This window comes from Rattus norvegicus, chromosome 8 (genome assembly GCF_021556685.1).
Source record: "Rattus norvegicus strain SHRSP/BbbUtx chromosome 8, alternate assembly SHRSP_T2T, whole genome shotgun sequence".
NCBI lineage: Eukaryota > Metazoa > Chordata > Mammalia > Rodentia > Muridae > Rattus > Rattus norvegicus.
The window spans coordinates 101,142,209-101,162,557 of NC_141541.1; the positions used below are offsets into that span (position 1 = coordinate 101,142,209).

The 20,349-nt window shown below is 40.1% G+C and overlaps 1 pseudogene; it reads left to right on the forward strand.

Moving 5' to 3' along the window:
• The first annotated feature begins 19,061 nt into the window (after positions 1 to 19,061).
• Positions 19,062 to 20,107, forward strand: LOC148004303 (glyceraldehyde-3-phosphate dehydrogenase pseudogene; annotated as a pseudogene).
• Positions 20,108 to 20,349: the final 242 nt, after the last annotated feature.

Consider the following 20,349-nt stretch of genomic DNA (forward strand, 5'->3'; position numbering starts at 1 on the left):
AAGTTGGTAAGGAGGCCCAGAAACTCACTCCCTTGGTGTTGGAAGAAAGTCAGACCTTGAGCCTGAGAAAGTTCTTTCTGAGTGCAAATCATAAATTTCTTCATATTAATTCTGGGGTTATCTTTATTTTGATCATGGCTTTTCATGTACATTGCTAAAGTCAGTGGCTTACTTCATAAGAAACTATGAGCACATTCACTGTTGAGCTGATCTCCATAATGTTCTCTGGGAAACTTCTTTGAAGCTAACAAATTGACATAGTTCTCACATTCATATACAAAAGTACTTGTACCAGACTATTAAGACTACTATGAAACCAAAGCAGTAATGATAATCCCATTCTGAATCACAAGTGAAAGCCCTATAAAAATACAAAAGATACCATTGCTAAACCTGGGTGAAAGAATTGTCGATCAGCTTACATTAATGAAGATTTTGGAACTTTCAAGTGTGGGACAGAGTTGCTTCGCTCTTCCCTTTTCTTGAATCAGAAGCTATGTTCTCATCTTTCAAATGGGCGGGGAGTTTCATTGGCATAGATTATTTTTAAAAAGGATATATGTATCCAGGAAAGGAGTGCTCTTAAACATTAGAAGTATTTCAGTATGAATTGGTCTGAGAAAAAGAATGTGAAGCTTTTCCTCAGTGAAGAGTAAATAATTCACTGCTAACGGACACGAGAGGATTCTCCTACAGGAGATGTTTTCTTTTTTTTTTTATTATTATTTTTTTATTAACTTGAGTATTTCTTATATACATTTCAAGTGTTATTCCCTTTCCCGGTTTCCGGGCAAACATCCCCCTCCCCCCTCCCCTTCATTATGGGTGTCCCCCTCTCAACCCTCCCCCCATTGCCGCCCTCCCCCCATAGTCTAGTTCACTGGGGGTTCAGTCTTAGCAGGACCCAGGGCTTCCCCTTCCACTGGTGCTCTTACTAGGATATTCATTGCTACCTATGGGGTCAGAGTCCAGGGTCAGTCCAAGTATAGTATTTAGGTAGTGGCTTAGTCCCTGGAAGCTCTGGTTGCTTGACATTGTTGTACTTTTGGGGTCTCGAGCCCCTTCAAGCTCTTCCAGTTCTTTCTCTGATTCCTTCAACGGGGGACCTATTCTCAGTTCAGTGGTTTGCTGCTGGCATTCGCCTCTGTATTTGCTGTATTCTGGCTGTGTCTCTCAGGAGCGATCTACATCCGGCTCCTGTCGGTCTGCACTTCTTTGCTTCATCCATCTTGTCCAATTGGGTGGCTGTATATGTATGGGCCACCTGTGGGGCAGGCTCTGAATGGGTGTTCCTTCAGTCTCTGTTTTAATCTTTGCCTCTCCCTTCCCTGCCAAGGGTATTCTTTTTCCTCATTTAAAGAAGGAGTGAAGCATTCACATTTTGATCATCCGTCTTGAGTTTCGTTTGTTCTAGGGATCTAGGGTAATTCAAGCATTTGGGCTAATAGCCACTTATCAATGAGTGCATACCATGTATGTCTTTCTGTGATTGGGTTAGCTCACTCAGGATGATATTTTCCAGTTCCAACCATTTGCCTACAAATTTCATAAACTCGTTGTTTTTGATAGCTGAGTAATATTCCATTGTGTAGATGTACCACATTTTCTGTATCCATTCCTCTGTTGAAGGGCATCTGGGTTCTTTCCACTTTCTGGCTATTATAAATAAGGCTGTGATGAACATAGTGGAGCACGTGTCTCTTTTATATGTTGAGGCATCTTTTGGGTATATGCCCAAGAGAGGTATAGCTGGATCCTCAGGCAGTTCAATGTCCAATTTTCTGAGGAACCTCCAGACTGATTTCCAGAATGGTTTTACCAGTCTGCAATCCCACCAACAATGGAGGAGTGTTCCTCTTTCTCCACATCCTCGCCAGCATCTGCTGTCACCTGAGTTTTTGATCTTAGCCATTCTCACTGGTGTGAGGTGAAATCTCAGGGTTGTTTTGATTTGCATTTCCCTTATGACTAAAGATGTTGAACATTTCTTTAGGTGTTTCTCAGCCATTCGGCATTCCTCAGCTGTGAATTCTTTGTTTAGCTCTGAACCCCATTTTTAATAGGGTTACTTGTTTCCCTGCGGTCTAACTTCTTGAGTTCTTTGTATATTTTGGATATAAGGCCTCTATCTGTTGTAGGATTGGTAAAGATCGTTTCCCAATCTGTTGGTTGCCGTTTTGTCCTAACCACAGTGTCCTTTGCCTTACAGAAGCTTTGCAGTTTTATGAGATCCCATTTGTCGATTCTTGATCTTAGAGCATAAGCCAGTGGTGTTTTGTTCAGGAAATTTTTTCCAGTGCCCATGTGTTCCAGATGCTTCCCTAGTTTTTCTTCTATTAGGTTGAGTGTGTCTGGTTTGATGTGGAGGTCCTTGATCCACTTGGACTTAAGCTTTGTACAGGGTGATAGGCATGGATTGATCTGCATTCTTCTACATGTTGCCCTCCAGTTGAACCAGCACCATTTGCTGAAAATGCTATCTTTTTTCCATTGGATGGTTTTGGCTCCTTTGTCAAAAATCAAGTGACCATAGGTGTGTGGGTTCATTTCTGGGTCTTCAATTCTATTCCATTGGTCTATCTGTCTGTCTCTGTACCAATACCATGCAGTTTTTATCACTATTGCTCTGTAATACTGCTTGAGTTCAGGGATAGTGATTCCCCCTGAAGTCCTTTTATTGTTGAGGATAGCTTTAGCTATCCTGGGTTTTTTGTTATTCCAGATGAATTTGCAAATTGTTCTGTCTAACTCTTTGAAGAATTGGATTGGTATTTTGATGGGGATTGCATTGAATCTGTAGATTGCTTTTGGTAAAATGGCCATTTTTACTAAATTAATCCTGCCAATCCATGAGCATGGGAGATCTTTCCATCTTCTGAGGTCTTCTTCACTTTCTTTCCTCAGTGTCTTGAAGTTCTTATTGTACAGATCTTTTACTTGCTTGGTTAAAGTCACACCGAGGTACTTTATATTATTTGGGTCTATTATGAAGGGTGTCGTTTCCCTAATTTCTTTCTTGGCTTGTTTCTCTTTTGTATAGAGGAAGGCAACTGATTTATTTGAGTTAATTTTATACCCAGCCACTTTGCTGAAGTTGTTTATCAGCTTTAGTAGTTCTCTGGTGGAACTTTTTGGATCACTTAAATATACTATCATGTCATCTGCAAATAGTAATATTTTGACCTCTTCTTTTCCGATCTGTATCCCCTTGATCTCCTTTTGTTGTCTGATTGCTCTGGCTAGAACTTCAAGAACTATATTGAATAAGTAGGGAGAGAGTGGGCAGCCTTGTCTAGTCCCTGATTTTAGTGGGATTGCTTCAAGTTTCTCTCCATTTAGTTTAATGTTAGCAACTGGTTTGCTGTATATGGCTTTTACTATGTTTAGGTATGGGCCTTGAATTCCTATTCTTTCCAGGACTTTTATCATGAAGGGGTGTTGAATTTTGTCAAATGCTTTCTCAGCATCTAATGAAATGATCATGTGGTTCTGTTCTTTCAGTTTGTTTATATAATGGATCACGTTGATGGTTTTCCGTATATTAAACCATCCCTGCATGCCTGGGATGAAGCCTACTTGATCATGGTGGATGATTGTTTTGATGTGCTCTTGAATTCGGTTTGCCAGAATTTTATTGAGTATTTTTGCATCGATATTCATAAGGGAAATTGGTCTGAAGTTCTCTTTCTTTGTTGTGTCTTTGTGTGGTTTAGGTATAAGAGTAATTTTGGCTTCGTAGGAGGAATTCGGTAGTGCTCCATCTGTTTCAATTTTGTGGAATAGTTTGGATAATATTGGTATGAGGTCTTCTATGAAGGTTTGATAGAATTCTGCACTAAACCCGTCTGGACCTGGGCTCTTTTTGTTTGGGAGACCTTTAATGACTGCTTCTATTTCCTTAGGAGTTATGGGGTTGTTTAACTGGTTTATCTGTTCCTGATTTAACTTCGATACCTGGTATCTGTCTAGGAAATTGTCCATTTCCTGAAGATTTTCAAGTTTTGTTGAATATAGGTTTTTATAGTAAGATCTGATGATTTTTTGAATTTCCTCTGAATCTGTAGTTATGTCTCCCTTTTCATTTCTGATTTTGTTAATTTGGACACACTCTCTGTGTTCTCTCGTTAGTCTGGCTAAGGGTTTATCTATCTTGTTGATTTTCTCAAAGAACCAACTTTTGGTTCTGTTGATTGTTTCTATGGTCCTTTTTGTTTCTACTTGGTTGATTTCAGCTCTGAGTTTGATTATTTCCTGCCTTCTACTCCTCCTGGGTGTATTTGCTTCGTTTTGTTCTAGAGCTTTTAGGTGTGCTGTCAAGCTGCTGACATATGCTCTTTCCTGTTTCTTTCTGCAGGCACTCAACGCTATGAGTTTTCCTCTTAGCACAGCTTTCATTGTGTCCCATAAGTTTGGGTATGTTGTATCTTCATTTTCATTAAATTCTAAAAAGTTTTTAATTTCTTTCTTTATTTCTTCCTTTACCAGGTTATCATTGAGTAGAGCATTGTTCAATTTCCACGTATATGTGGGCATTTTTCCCTTATTGTTATTGAAGACCAGTTTTAGGCCGTGGTGGTCCGATAGCACGCATGGGATTATTTCTATCTTTCTGTACCTGTTGAGGCCCATTTTTTGACCAATTATATGGTCAATTTTGGAGAAAGTACCATGAGGAGCTGAGAAGAAGGTATATCCTTTTGCTTTAGGATAGAATGTTCTATAAATATCCGTTAAGTCCATTTGGCTCATGACTTCTCTTAGTCTGTCGACATCACTGTTTAATTTCTGTTTCCATGATCTTCCATGTGTTGAAATCTCCCACTATTATTGTGTGAGGTACAATGTGTGCTTTGAGCTTTAGTAAGGTTTCTTTTACGTATGTAGGTGCCCTTGTATTTGGGGCATAGATATTTAGGATTGAGAGTTCATCTTGGTGGATTTTTCCTTTGATGAATATGAAGTGTCCTTCCTTATCTTTTTTGATGACTTTTAGTTGGAAATTGATTTTATTTGATATTAGAATGGCTACTCCAGCTTGCTTCTTCTGACCATTTGCTTGGAAAGTTGTTTTCCAGCCTTTCACTCTGAGGTAGTGTCTGTCTTTGTCTCTGAGGTGTGTTTCCTGTAGGCAGCAGAATGCAGGGTCCTCGTTGCGTATCCAGTTTGTTAATCTATGTCTTTTTATTGGGGAGTTGAGGCCATTGATATTGAAAGATATTAAGGAATAGTGATTATTGCTTCCCGTTATATTCATATTTGGATGTGAGGTTATGTTTGTGTGCTTTCATTCTCTTTGTTTTGTTGCCAAGACGATTAGTTTCTTGCTTCTTCTAGGCTATAGCTTGCCTCCTTATGTTGGGCTTTACCATTTATTATCCTTTGTAGTGCTGGATTTGTAGAAAGATATTGTGTAAATTTGGTTTTGTCATGGAATGTCTTGGTTTCTCCATCAATGTTAATTGAGAGTTTTGCTGGATACAGTAACCTGGGCTGGCATTTGTGTTCTCTTATGGTCTGTATAACATCAGTCCAGGATCTTCTGGCCTTCATAGTTTCTGGCGAGAAGTCTGGTGTGATTCTGATAGGTCTCCCTTTATATGTTACTTGACCTTTTTCCCTTACTGCTTTTAATATTCTTTCTTTATTTTGTGCGTTTGGTGTTTTGACAATTATGTGACGGGAGGTGTTTCTTTTCTGGTCCAATCTATTTGGAGTTCTGTAGGCTTCTTGTATGTCTATGGGGATCTCTTTTTTTAGGTTAGGGAAGTTTTCTTCTATGATTTTGTTGAAGATATTTACTGGTCCTTTGAGCTGGGAGTCTTCACTCTCTTCTATACCTATTATCCTTAGGTTTGATCTTCTCATTGAGTCCTGGATTTCCTGTATGTTTTGGACCAGTAGCTTTTTCTGCTTTACATTATCTTTGACAGTTGAGTCAATGATTTCTATGGAATCTTCTGCTCCTGAGATTCTCTCTTCCATCTCTTGTATTCTGTTGGTGAAGCTTGTATCTACAGCTCCTTGTCTCTTCTTTTGGTTTTGTATATCCAGGGTTGTTTCCATGTGTTCTTTCTTGATTGCTTCTATTTCCATTTTTAATTCCTTCAACTGTTTGATTGTGTTTTCCTGGAATTCTTTCAGGGATTTTTGTGTCTCCTCTCTATGGGCTTCTACTTGTTTATTTATGTTTTCCTGGAATTCTTTCAGGGATTTTTGTGTCTCCTCTCTATGGGCTTCTACTTGTTTATTTATGTTTTCCTAGAATTCTTTCAGGGATTTTTGCGATTCTTTCAGACATTTTTGCGATTCCTCTCTGTAGGCTTCTACTTGTTCTCTAAGGGAGTTCTTCACGTCTTTCTTGAAGTCCTCCAGCATCATGATCAAAAATTATTTTGGAACTATATCTTGCTTTTCTGGTGTGTTTGGATATTCCATGTTTGTTTTGATGGGAGAATTGGGCTCCGATGTTGCCATGTAGTCTTGGTTTCTGTTGCTTGGGTTCCTGCGCTTGCCTCCCGCCATCAGATTATCTCTAGTGTTACTTTGTTCTGCTATTTCTGACAGTGGCTAGACTGTCCTATAAGCCTGTGTGTCAGGAGTGCTGTAGACCTGTTTTCCTCTCTTTCAGTCAGTTATGGGGACAGAGTGTTCTGCTTTCCGGCATGTGGTTTTTCCTCTCTACAGGTCTTCAGCTGTTCCTGTGGGCCTGTGTCTTGAGTTCACCAGGCAGCTTTCTTGCAGCAGAAAAGTTGGTCTTACCTGTGGTCCCCAGGCTCAAGTTCGCTCGTGGGGTGCTACCCACGGGCTCTCTGCAGAGGCAGCAACCAGGAAGACCTGTGCCGCCGTTTCCGGGAGCTTCAGTGCACCAGGGTTCCAGATGGTCTTTGGCTTATTCCTCTGGCGTCCGAGATGTGTGTGCAGAGAGCAGTCTCTTCTGGTTTCCCAGGCTTGTCTGCCTCTCTGAAGGTTCAGCTCTCCCTCCCACGGGATTTGGGTGCAGAGAACTGTTTATCCGGTCTGTTTCCTTCTGGTTCTGGTGGTGTCTCAGTCACAGGGGTCCTGCCGCTCCTGGGCCCTCCCCCACGGGAGCCCAGAGGCCTTATACAGTTTCCTCTTCGGCCAGGGATGTGGGCAGGGGTGAGCAGTGTTGGTGGTCTCTTCTGCTTGCAGCCTCATGAGTGCCCACCTGACCAGGCGGTTGGGTTTCTCTCTCACAGGGTCTCAGGAGATGTTTTCTTAAGAGTGAAATGTATTCTTTGCAGATGCTCCCCGTCTTGCTGACATTGAATGCCATCTGACACCCCAATTTATTCCCCCAATTAACTAGCAAAATATACTCAACTATTGTTTCTTATTCAAAATAATAGAAATTAGTCAAAGATTTTCCTTATCTTCACACACTTTTTGAATTCTTCCAATTTTGAATCTGAAAAATGTTTTAAGAGCCTAGAATCTAATAAAGCAATGTTTTACTTTGCAAGATGTTGATCATGGTAAACTATATAATATTTTATATTTGTAAATGTTCATTCAAATGACTAAAGATGTAGTCAGATCATCAAACACATGTTACTGCTAAAGGTTGTTGGTAGAAGTGTAGGTCAATCATGTATGGGAAAATACATTTCACTATGCAAATCTTGTATAGTTATTCATAATATACAGCATGTATCTTAAAGAAAACTGGACATTGCCAACTTAACTGTGAAGTATGCTTTCTTATTTCATATAACTTTCTTACAGGTATTTACATTGTCTTAAAAATACTTTTAGTACTGCTTTTTCTGAAATAATGCTCAACTTTGCTCTGTCAGATATTCTTAGCATCTGGTACTTTTTTTTAAATATTGCAATGTTGGCACTTTCTTAAGCAACATAGATATCATAAAAATAAAGGTTTTAGACAAAAACCAAAAAGTCATTGCATAGAACTAAATTGAAATAATAAAAGTATGACCAAGTTGGCACATAAATACTAATGAATGAACATCACCACCCTTCAGTAGTAATCTCAAGAAGCCATTAAAAGGCAAGATGAACCCAGACACATAAAAATGTTTCAAAACGTGCAGCTCAGCACTGCAGAAGTTGATTGGTTCTTAACCTTGGACATGTCACCTGCTTCATAGAAAAGTTCCTGAATCTTCCCTTCCAGGTAGGAAATGAGCTACCTATTATGCTGTTGGCAAGCATTACTTCCTGGATCTAAGATACACCTTTACTTTGCTCTTTTTTTAAGGACCTGTTTGGCTCATTTCACTCTATCAGTCAAGAGCTGCTTGCAAGATGGTTTTCCAAGACAGATGTAAATATTTTCTCTGTTGCCCCTCATGGGAATTGTATCATGTATTCAGTCAGCCTCTGCAGGTAACCTTTTCGATCTGTAGAGTTGGTAACTGTATAAAACCCCATATCATTTGTATAGGAGCATAATTTTTCCATCAAACCTAGCCTTGGCACTTTTATCCAGTGCAAAGAAGACATTTTCTACTGAATTATAATTTATGGCACCACCACTCCCAATCTAAAATAAGCAAGACAAAACAAAACTTTGGAGACAGCTTCTTGCTAATGAGGGAATTTAGGATTGCTCTGCTTCAGCCGCCAAGTAGCTTGGATTATAGGCTTCTACACTTGGTATTTCCATCTTTTCTGAACAACCATCAGTTATTTTATTCCCTTCTTTGTTTCTTGTACTCTGGAGAGGAAAAGAATCAAAATACTGGTAGTGTTTTCCTTTTATTCACTCTTCTTAGGGGGAAAAAGTCTTTGCCTTGAGGTAAATCCAGGTCAGTTCAGAAAAAAATTCTCTTTTTTTTTGTCATTATTTGCACTAGTGTTGCAAGTAATTTTTATTTAAAAGAGTTGTATTTATGTATTTTTCATAGATGAAAACTAATGGGCATCTCATTATAGTTAAAACCATAACCAGACTTTCATTTAATAAATAATATTGTGTGTAAAAGTGAACAATCTTGTTCAACATTGCATATGGAGAGACAGTATCTTTCCTTAGCTCACTGATCATCACAGTATTTGTAACATATTAAAATGAGGAAACCTGATAAACCACCTGTTTGAGTTATCATTTTCCAAATGTTTAAAACATCAACAGATCAAAGTTCATGCATTGCCATAGTAAGATTTATATTTAAAAATTCTGCAAGATAATTTATCAAAAGTATAGAGATCTAATTATTAGTTCCTATACTTTCATTGTTGTGACCAAATACTTAGCAGAAGCAACTTAAGAAGGACGGCTTATTTGAGCTCACATTTCCATTTCATCATGGCTGAGAAGGTATGGCAGTAAGGTCTGCTGAAGCTGTGATTGATCATTGTAAACCCAGCATCAAGAAATACAAAGAGAGATAAATGTTGGTTTCCAATTCACCGTTCCCTTTTCTTCCTGGGAATGCCCTCAAAACTTTTATTTCTACACTCTAAATCCCATCAAGCTGATAATTAGGATAACTATCAAAACCCTCTCAAAAGTATCATGTTTATGTCATAACATTGCTTCTCTGGTTCCCATAGGCTTATTTTTATTTCATCATTCAAAATTCAACATCATTGCAACGTCAAAAGTCTCCTGGTCTTAAACAATACTAACACTGTTCAAAAGTTCGAAGTCTCTTCTGAGATTCAAGATACTCTTATTTACTGAGGAACCTCATATAATAAAAAGTTACATATGGTGAATATTCAATGGCTTATCATAAATGTTCTCATTTCGAAAAGGAGAAATAATGATGAATGATTATATCAAAATAGGACAAAAGCTCAGAATGAAAATACCAAATTCTGGTTGGAGAGATGGCTCAGCGGTTAAGAGCACTGGCTGCTCTTCCAGAGGTCCTGAGTTCAAATCCCAGCAAAAACATGGTGGCTCACAACCATCTGTAATGAGATCCTATGCCCTCTTCTGGTGTGTCTGAAGACAGCTACAGTATACTTATATGTAATCAATCTTAAAAAAAAAGAATATCAAATTCTGTAGCATCATATCAGACATCTGAAGCTCATAATAGAATTGTCTGGCTCCAAAAGATTGGAGTAAAGTAACTTCATCCCTTCAGCTTGATGGTTAAAACACAGACAGCCTCTCTCTTAGCCTAGCTCCACTCTGTCTGCTGTTTTCCTTGGTGGTTGTCCAGTGCTCTTCCAATCTCTAACCTTCTGGTGTCTGAAGAGTCTTAGGCTTACATTTACAGCCTCATCTGATAACCTCTCAGGATTTCTTGTAAAACATTTGATTCTGGTCTATAGTGGCCAGGTTCAGTGGATTTCTGAAACCTTGGCATACATCTCCACCCCCGCCCCATCCCCTACACTCATATTGTTCATGTCTCTGTGTTCTGTACCATGTAGATGATGATGTCAAATTCTGCTGCCAGCTAGAAATGTAGTATGGTCTCTTCTGTCACAGATGAAATGGGTGCTGCACACCTTGGTAAGTGAATATTAAAAAATAAATCAGCCGTGGTCCCAAAATGAAGACTCTGAGACTAATTATTTGTTATTAAGTGCCTAGGCCATAGTTCTGTCTCATTCCTGGGCTAGATCATAACTTAGTTAACCCATTCAAACTACCCTGTCTTCCACACGGTTAGTTACCTCTCCTTCAGTCCTGACCTGCATCTTCTTCAGGATTTTCCTCAGCATCCCTCCCTGCAACTCCCTTGAATCTCCCTCAGTGTTTCCCATAACACCTCTCCCAGTGTTTCCCCCTTTTATACTTTCACTGTTTCCTGGAATCGTCTCTCGTCCTGCAAGTGCCCAACCTCCTATTTCCTGCCTCAGCTCATTGGCTATCAGCCTTTTAAATTTATGGATGTCACTTATAAGAAATTCTTTCTACACAAACACTTCTCTAAGCAGCTGTATTTAAGCAGAAGGCCATTTCAGCTGCATTTTCATTTCAGGTTGCTTTCAAATTTGTTTGTATCTTAATACTGGAACCTTTCATGGGGGGAATCAAGCCTTCAGGTCGTTTTGCATATTGTGTTAATGTGAATTTTGTGGGGCTTCTCTTTCACAGGGCTCACCTCTATAATAATTACACCTGTTCTCTCAGCCTCTTTGTCTGGAATGGCACCAACTGTCTAGTATCTTTTTGCTCAATCTTTTTTGTTGTCTCCTTTTGTAGGGTTAGATAATTATTATGAATAGTAGTCACAGTATAGCTTAGATGCTAACATATATACCCCCCAAAGATAAACTAATCTGTTTCATTTGAATTCAGCTTAACACAAGTTGTCAGGATACAGGTAGAAAAAAATGAGATCTTTTCCATAAAATATCAAAAACAGTCCCCTTTTGTCCTGAGGCAGATGTCGTGGTTTGAATGAGTTTGGCCCCCATAGATTCTGTCCCCAAAGATGGCACTGTTTCAGAAATATTAGAAGATATGGCCTATTATTATAAGGGATATGTTACTGACGGTGGATCTGTAGTTTGAAATACTCTCCCATCCCAAGTATGTTCTCTCTGCCTCTTCCACATCCAGATGCAAATAGTCAGTTGTTCCTGACACCATGCCTATGGTCACACACCACGGACTCTGAAGTGTTGAAACCATAAGAGCAATGAAATGCTTTATGTTGCAGGTTTCCTTGGTATGATGTTTGTCAAACCAACAGAAAAGTAATTTTGTAGATATGCTGCCTTGGGAACACTGAATCAGTGCAGAGTCAGAGCTCATTGAGAGAGATGTTGGTCAAGGTAGCCACAGGGTACAGTGAGGAAGCTGTTTGTGGGCTAATTGGTACTTCAGAAGCATGTTGAATAGCAGAGCAGCCTGAGCAGACTCTGAATGGCAAATGTATGATAAAGTTTCTCCTGTATGAAACTTTCAATAAACTTGAAAAAGTGTGAACTGAGATACTCTTAGGAATCTATTAGTAATTTAATGAAAAATAGAAGAAGTCACTGGCATCAAGAGTGAAGCATTTGTGTAGTTCCTGTCTCCGGGTTCCTACCTTGACTTATTGCCCTGATGTCCTGTCATGATTTAGTACATTCACAGGACTTCTCCCTTCTTTCTTCCTTTTTTATAATCAAAAAGCCTTGAATATTTAAGAAATGAAGTAAATGGGGCTGGAGAGATGGCTCAGCCGTTAAAGGCTAGGCTCACAACCAAAAATATAAGAAATGAAGTAAATGAAGTAATTATTCTGCAGAATACCAGGAAGAGTGCTGTGAAACAGGCATTCCTAGAAACGGCTAGGAGAAAAAAACCTAGGCAAAGAACTACAGGAGCAAATGACTGCTGAAAAAAGAAAGTCAGCTCTCCAAAGGAGCTCCTTATTGGTTGACATGGAACAGTCAACTTTAAACTACATACAAAGAGTAAAACCAGACTCAGCAGAGGGTGTGTGTGTGTGTGTGTGTGTGTGTGTGTGTATCTGTGGTTGTGTATATGTGTATATGAATGTGTGTGTAACAATAATAATAAAAGAAAAAGAGTCTAGCAATTTGAGAGTGTGGTGAATATGTGAAGGGTTTAAAGGAAGTCGACTGGGAGAATATGAAGGGACCAGAAAATGATGTAATTCTATTTTAGTTAAAAACATTGTTTAACAACCTTGAATTCCACCTCACACCAGTCAGAATGACTAAGATCAAAAACTCCAGCAACAGCAGACTCTGGCAAGGATATGGAGAAAGAGGAATATTCCTCCATTGTTGGTGGGATTGCAGACTGGTACAACCATTCTGGAAATCAGTCTGGAGGTTCCTCAGAAAACTGGACATTGCACTACCTGAGGACCCAGCTATACCTCTCTTGGGCATATACCTAAAAGATACTTCAACATATAACAAAGACACGTGTTCCACTATGTTCATAGCAGCCTTATTTATAATAGCCAGAAGCTGGAAAGAACCCAGATGCCCTTCAACAGAGGAATGGATACAGAAAATGTGGTACATCTACACAATGGAATATTACTCAGCTATCAAAAACAATGACTTCGCTGGGGATTTAGCTCAGTGGTAGAGCGCTTACCTAGGAAGCGCAAGGCCCTGGGTTCGGTCCCCAGCTCCGAAAAAAAAAAAAAAAAAAAAAGAACCAAAAAAAAAAAACCAATGACTTCATGAAATTCATAGGCAAATGGATGGAACTGGAAAATATCATCCTGAGTGAGGTTACCCAATCATAGAAAAACACACATGGTATGCACTCACTGATAATTGGGTATTAGCCCAAATGCTCGAATTACCCTAGATGCACAGAACATATGAAACTCAAGAAGGATGACCAGAATACGGATGCTTCATTCCTTCTTTAAAAGGGGAACAAGAATACCCTTAGGAGGGGATAGGGAGGCAAAGTTTAGAACAGAGGCAGAAGGAACACCCATTCAGAGTCTGCCCCTCATGTGGCCCATACATATACAGCTACCAAACTAGATAAGATGGATGAAGCAAAGAGGTGCAGGCTGACAGGAACCAGATGTAGATCTCTCCTGAGAGACACAGCCAGAATATGGCAAATACATAGGCGAATGCCAGCAGCAAACCACTGAACTGAGAACAGGACCCCCGTTGAAGGAATCAGAGAAAGGACTGAAAGAGCTGAAGGGGCTTGAGACCCCATATGTACAACAATGCCAAGCAACCAGAGCTTCCAGGGACTAAGCCACTACCCAAAGATTATACATGGACTGACCCTGGGCTCCAACTGCATAGGTAGCAATGAATAGCCTAGTAAGCACACCAGTGGAAGGGACAACCCTTGGTCCTGCCAAGGCTGGATCCCCAGTGAATGGGATTCTTGGGGGGAGAGCAGTAATGGGAGGAGGATGGGGGAGGGGAACACCCATGTAGAAAGGAAGGGGGAGGGGTAAGGAGGATATTGGCCTGGAAACCGGAAAAGGGAGTAACAATTGAAATGTGAATAAGAAATACCCAATTTAATAAAGATGGAAAAAACATTGTTTACAAGTAAAGCCTATTAAAAATGTGTCTTCCTTAATTTCATCATTTGAGACAGACTTCTTTTTTCCAGCTTCCTGGTGTCTCTCAGTTTTAATTAAGGATTTCCCAGAGCTGAGTCCTAAGTGTTTACTTAAAACATAATGCTTTCAACAGAAAACTAAGTACAAAGGGGTTGAGGGTAGGGAAGGCTCACACCCCTAGTAAGAGCAAAAGCAGTGTAGAAGGATTAAGGTGAACTCTCTGTCTGCTATGAATGGATTCTGCACTCAGTGTGCCTCACACCTATTGTTACCTGCGAAGGTGTCTGGTCCTGCAGGCACAGATGGAACCAGTGCGGCTTCTACCTTCTGGTTCTGAAGGACTCTCTACAGTGTTCAAGGTCCAGCTTCTCCAGCGTGAGGTTTATTTTTGGGGCCATTTTACTCTACTTGTCTAAATACCTTTTCTGGGTGCCGTGTAGATGTGGTAATAATGTCCTCCACCAGCGAAGTCTCCTGGAAAGACTTCTCCTAAGGGTGTTTCCTGAGAGCCAATAGCCATGCTCACCTGCCTGGATCAGTTTTTGTCTTTCCAACATCCCTTTCTTGTGAGGCAGAGTTTCTTAATGTACTTAGCCCACAACAAATGTAGGAAAGTGTTGACAGCAGAGAGGACACAGTAAGTTAGCATATGTATGTATGTATGTATGTATGTATGTATGTATGTATGTATGCGTGCATATATATATGAATGTTTGTATGTATGCATATATGTATATGTATTCAGAATTTAGAGGGATTTCCAAAGCTTTAGCAAAATCTAACTAACCCATTTTCATAACAACATAAAATTAATGTGGATGAATTATGAGTTTATTGCTAGTAATGTTTCTATGAAACACCCCGGAGTCTTTCTCTGTGCCTAATGTAATTTGGAACATTTTTGTCTTTCCCGAGAACTTGACATCTTGTTTCCTAAGACTCCTGAGTCACGGAGGTACAAGTTTGGACAGTACTGCTAATCTCTGTTATTCTTATATTTAAATTGACTTTAACTTTTACTTTTACTACTACTTTAATTGACTTTTGGAAAATGATGGGTCCTGATCTAATCAATGCATTGTTCCATAGATGCATTCATAATTTGATAGACTGCCTGGAAGCTCTGGAAATCAGGAGGCTGAACTACCTAGTGGAGGAACAGATAACTGGGGTGCAGGGTGGGGTATCTCCTGCTGGTGCACCTTGCTCTTGTTCATTGTTTTATGCCCACTCCTACTCTGCATGTGGAAACATTAAGTTCTGCAGCTATGAGGCAAAGAATATATTTCCTTCCTTTAAACAGTTTCTGTTCAATATTTTCCACAGTGATGAAAAGTGACCAGCAATGTATTCTTTCCCTCCCTGCCTCATTGGTGCTCCCTCTCCCTGTCCCTGTCCCTCTCCCTGTCCCTCTCCTTCTCCCTGTCCTCTCTCCTTGTCCTCTCTCTCTCTTCAATTACTCAGATGAGACACAAGTAGCAGATGTGAGCTGCGTTTTCACTATCGTCCCTTTATAAATGAAGAATGAAAGCAATTTCTGAAAGAGGCTAAATGTATTTGCTGTTCTTATATCAGACATCTTTGGCAAGTGATCTGACTTTGCCATTTCAAATAACGATCCGAAGTCAGTTCTCCACTCACAAGTTAACACCTGACCACACTTGCCTGTCCTGCTGTTTCTACATCCTCTCCCACTTTGAGAATAAATATCAGAAAAGATTAAGATTAATCTTTTAAAAAGCACAAATAGCTATCAAGCACAAGGAGGTGTCAGAGAACAGTTCTGATGCTGAACAATGTTTCCTTGGTTATAAAGCTAATGACAAGTCATGATAAAAATTTGAGGGCATACAAGATAATTAATTTTCTGATTCTGTTGAGTTTCACATAGTTAAAGGTATCTTCCAACTTTTGAAAAGCACGTTTTTAGTAAAATAAAGTCATAGTAAAGACAACAATAATTTTACACAATTCACAAAATGCCTCTTTGAAAGTCCCTAAGGGAAATACAAGAACACTTCACATCAAGTGATTAATATTTTCTTACTGCAAAAATAAGTGGATCATTCATCTAAAATTTTCAGCTCCTAACAAACTATTTCAAGGGAAAGTCATTGTATTTTTCTTACTAACTTTATTAGAAAACCCTTCATAAAATTGTGGGCTACTGTAGAATCACATCTTTATATGAAAACATCAACGGGTTGTCTTAAGAGGCTAAGCAAGCAGGAGAAAGTGAGGAGGAAGGCTTGGCACATTGGGAGACGGAGAATCCTGGAAGGAGCTGAGGCAGGCAGCTCCCTTGATCATATTTCAACACCACCAACATGGAGAAAAGCTATTTTCAGCAGGTCAAGGACTGAATTCATTAACTATTTATCAGATGCTTGGCACTGAGAGGCATTAGGCTCCAAGCAGATGGCTTGGGACCTGAAATTTCCCATTACAACTCTATCTTGCATTCGGGTCAGTCTTTCGTTCTAACGGAAATCCTCAGAGCAGTTTCTCTTTGGCTTCTAAGTGTGTGCTGTGCGTGTTTGCCATTATATCAACCATTAAGCATCCCTCCTTCTGAAGTCATCCAAATTGCCTACTTTGAGGCTTCAAAATCAGCATAATTTTATACTTTTATATTTCTTTTTCCCAGGAGCTCCACCCATTTCTTTAAAACAAATGGAAAATATGAATTAAAATACTAACTCATTTTTAAATGGACCTGTGTCCATTTAATGTGTCTTTAGTCATCATATAAATCTTTATTTTGCATTTGTTGGGTACCAGAGAATTGAACTACCGTTTCAGAACACAAATTGCTGATAGTGGTGGTAACAAATTTTATTTCCAGACCAATATGAGCACAGCAAGTACATTTTACCTCCATGGGATTTCTACTTTGCAAAAAAGCACAAACACTGGTCAGATAAGCTTTGCTAATCATTTAATAAAATCTTTTTTTTTTGTTGTATGGTTTTCTTTTTTTTTAAATTTATTTAATACTTAATAATAATTCTTTGGTTTCCGGGCAAACATCCCCCTTCCCCCTCCCCTTCCTTATGGGTGTTCCCCTCCCAACCCTCCCCCCATTGTCGCCCTCCCCCCATAGTCTAGTTCACTGGGGGTTCAGTCTTAGCAGGACCCAGGGCTTCCCCTTCCACTGGTGCTCTTACTAGGATATTCATTGCTACCTATGGGGTCAGAGTCCAGGGTCAGTCCATGTATAGTCTTTAGGTAGTGGCTTAGTCCCTGGAAGCTCTGGTTGGTTGGCATTGTTGTTCATATGGGGTCTCGAGCCCCTTCAAGCTCTTCCAGTTCTTTCTCTGATTCCTTCAACGGGGGTCCTTTTCTCAGTTCAGTGGTTTGCTGCTGGCATTCGCCTCTGTATTTGCTGTATTCTGGCTGTGTCTCTCAGGAGCGATCTACATCCAGCTCCTGTCGGTCTGCACTTCTTTGCTTCATCCATCTTGTCTAATTGGGTGGCTGTATATGTATGGGCCACATGTGGGGCAGGCTCTGAATGGGTGTTCCTTCAGTCTCTGTTTTAATCTTTGCCTCTCTCTTCCCTGCCAAGGGTATTCTTGTTCCCCTTTTAGAGAAGGAGTGAAGCATTCACATTTTGATCATCCGTCTTGAGTTTCATTTGTTCTAGGCATCTAGGGTAATTCAAGCATTTGGGCTAATAGCCACTTATCAGTGAGTGCATACCATGTATGTCTTTCTGTGTTTGGGTTAGCTCACTCAGGATGATATTTTCCAGTTCCAACCATTTGCCTACGAATTTCATAAAGCCGTTGTTTTTGATAGCTGAGTAATATTCCATTGTGTAGATGTACCACATTTTCTGTATCCATTCATCTGTTGAAGGGCATCTGGGTTCTTTCCATTTTCTGGCTATTATAAATAAGGCTGCAATGAACATAGTGGAGCACGTGCCTTTTTTATATGTTGGGGCATCTTTTGAGTATATGCCCAAGAGAGGTATAGCTGGATCCTCAGGCAGTTCAATGTCCAATTTTCTGAGGAACCTCCAGACTGATTTCCAGAATGATTGTACCAGTTTGCAATCCCACCAACAATGGAGGAGTGTTCCTCTTTCTCCGCATCCTCCCAGCATCTGCTGTCACCTGAGTTTTTGATCTTAGCCATTCTCACTGGTGTGAGGTGAAATCTCAGGGTTGTTTTGATTTGCATTTCCCTTATGACTAAAGATGTTGAACATTTCTTTAGGTGTTTCTCAGCCATTCGGCATTCCTCAGCTGTGAATTCTTTGTTTAGCTCTGAACCCCATTTTTTAATACGGTTATTTGTCTCCCTGCGGTCTAATAAAATCTTGATAATTACATGTATATCACATGCCCACTTCTAGGTCTCTTGTATCAGTTTGTCTTTTCACGTAAAATCCTAAGTACTATCAATTTTTCTCTTAATAAATTATAGTATATCTTTTGCTATAATTTCTAACATACCTATTGGATTCTAGTGTTCAATTTTGTTTGAATCTTCCAATTAAAATATGATTTTCTGTCATTATGTTCTTACCTTACCCAGTACAGACACTATGCTACAGAAGATATTTAATTACATAATAAACTTAGGCAAGAATTGCTTTTTATGGAAAAGCCAGATACTGAAGGATGGCTAACAATTTGTTGACTGTTGGAATTTAGAACAAAGGGCAAAGATACATTTTGCTCAGCTGACTAAAAATCCTTTTAGTGAATTTTAGCCAAATAGAAATATATGATCTTGTGTATAAAACCATCTTCAACAACTAAATATTGTTTAAATCAGTGCTATTTAATAAGTTGCATAAATAAGCCAAATTTACTAGAAGGGGGCAATGGGATTCCTTGCTGGTATCAAATACTACATGTATAAATTATTTAATAGTACTTTCAATTTGAGAAAAACATAATTTTTATTATTTTTGATTAATAATCAATTATCTTAATCAGTAATATTTATTAATTGTTTTCTAAAGACTTGAACAATCTCTAGGAGAAAACTAAACATTAGAAATGACTGTTAGTGGCTCTTTGCTCCTCCCTGTTCCAGAGACAGCTGCATCTTCTCGTGCAGTGCCAACCTCATCTCATAGACAAGATGGTGAAGGTCAGTGTGAATGGATTTGGCCGTATTGGGCACCTGGTTACCAGGGGTGCCTTCTACTCTGCATCTGGCAAAGTGGACATTGTTGCCATCAACGACCCCTTTATTGACCTCAACTACACGGTCTACATGTTCCAGTATGACTCTACCCATGGCAAGTCCAACGGCACAGTCAAGGCTGAGAATGGGAAGCCTGTCATCAACGGGAAGCCCATCACCATCTTCCAGGAGCGAGATCTTGCTAACATCAAACGGGGTGACGCTGGTGCTGAGTATGTCATGGAGTCAACTGGCATCTTCACCACCATGGAGAAGGCTGGGGCTCACTTGAAGGGTGGGGCCAAAATTGTCATCATATCAGCCCCTTTGGCCGATGCCCCCATGTTTGTGATAGGTGTGAACCACAAGAAATATAACAACTCCCTCAAGATTGAAATATGACGACTCCCTCAAGATTGTCAGCAATGCATCCTACACCACCAACTGCTTAGCCCCCCTTACCAAGGTCATCCATGACAACTTTGGCATTGTGGAAGGGCTCATGACCACAGTCCATACCATCACTGCCACTCAGAAAATTGTGGATGGTCCCTCTGGAAAGCTGTGGCGTGGTGGCCATGGGGCAGCCCAGAACATCAACCCTGAAACTACTGGTGTTGCCAAGGCTGTGGGCAAGGTCATCCCGGAGCTGAACGGGAAGCTCACTGGCATAGCCTTCCATGTTCTTATCCCCAATGTATCGGTTGTGGATCTGACATGCCACCTGAAGAAACCTGCCAAGTATGATGACATCAAAAAGGTGGTGAAGCAGGCATCCAAGGGCCCACTAAAGGGCATCCTGGGCTACACTGAGGACCAGGTTGTCTCCTGTGACTTCAACAGCAACTCTCACTCTTCCACCTTTGATGCTAGGACTGGCATTGCTCTCAATGATAACTTTGTAAAGCTCATTTCCTGGTGTGACAATGAATATGGCTACAGCAACAGGGTGGTGGACCTCATGGCCTACATGGCCTCCAAGGAGTAAGAAACCCTGGACCACCCACCCGAGCCCAGCAAGGATACTGAGAGCAAGAGAGAGGCCCTCCTGTCGGTCTGCACTTCTTTGGAGAGACACAGCCAGAATACAGCAAATACAGAGGCAAATACCAGCAGCAAACCACTGAACTGAGAATAGGACCCCCGTTGAAGGAATCAGAGAAAGAACTGGAAGAGCTTGAAGGGGCTCGAGACCCCATATGTACAACAATGCCAAGCAACCAGAGCTTCCAGGGACTAAGCC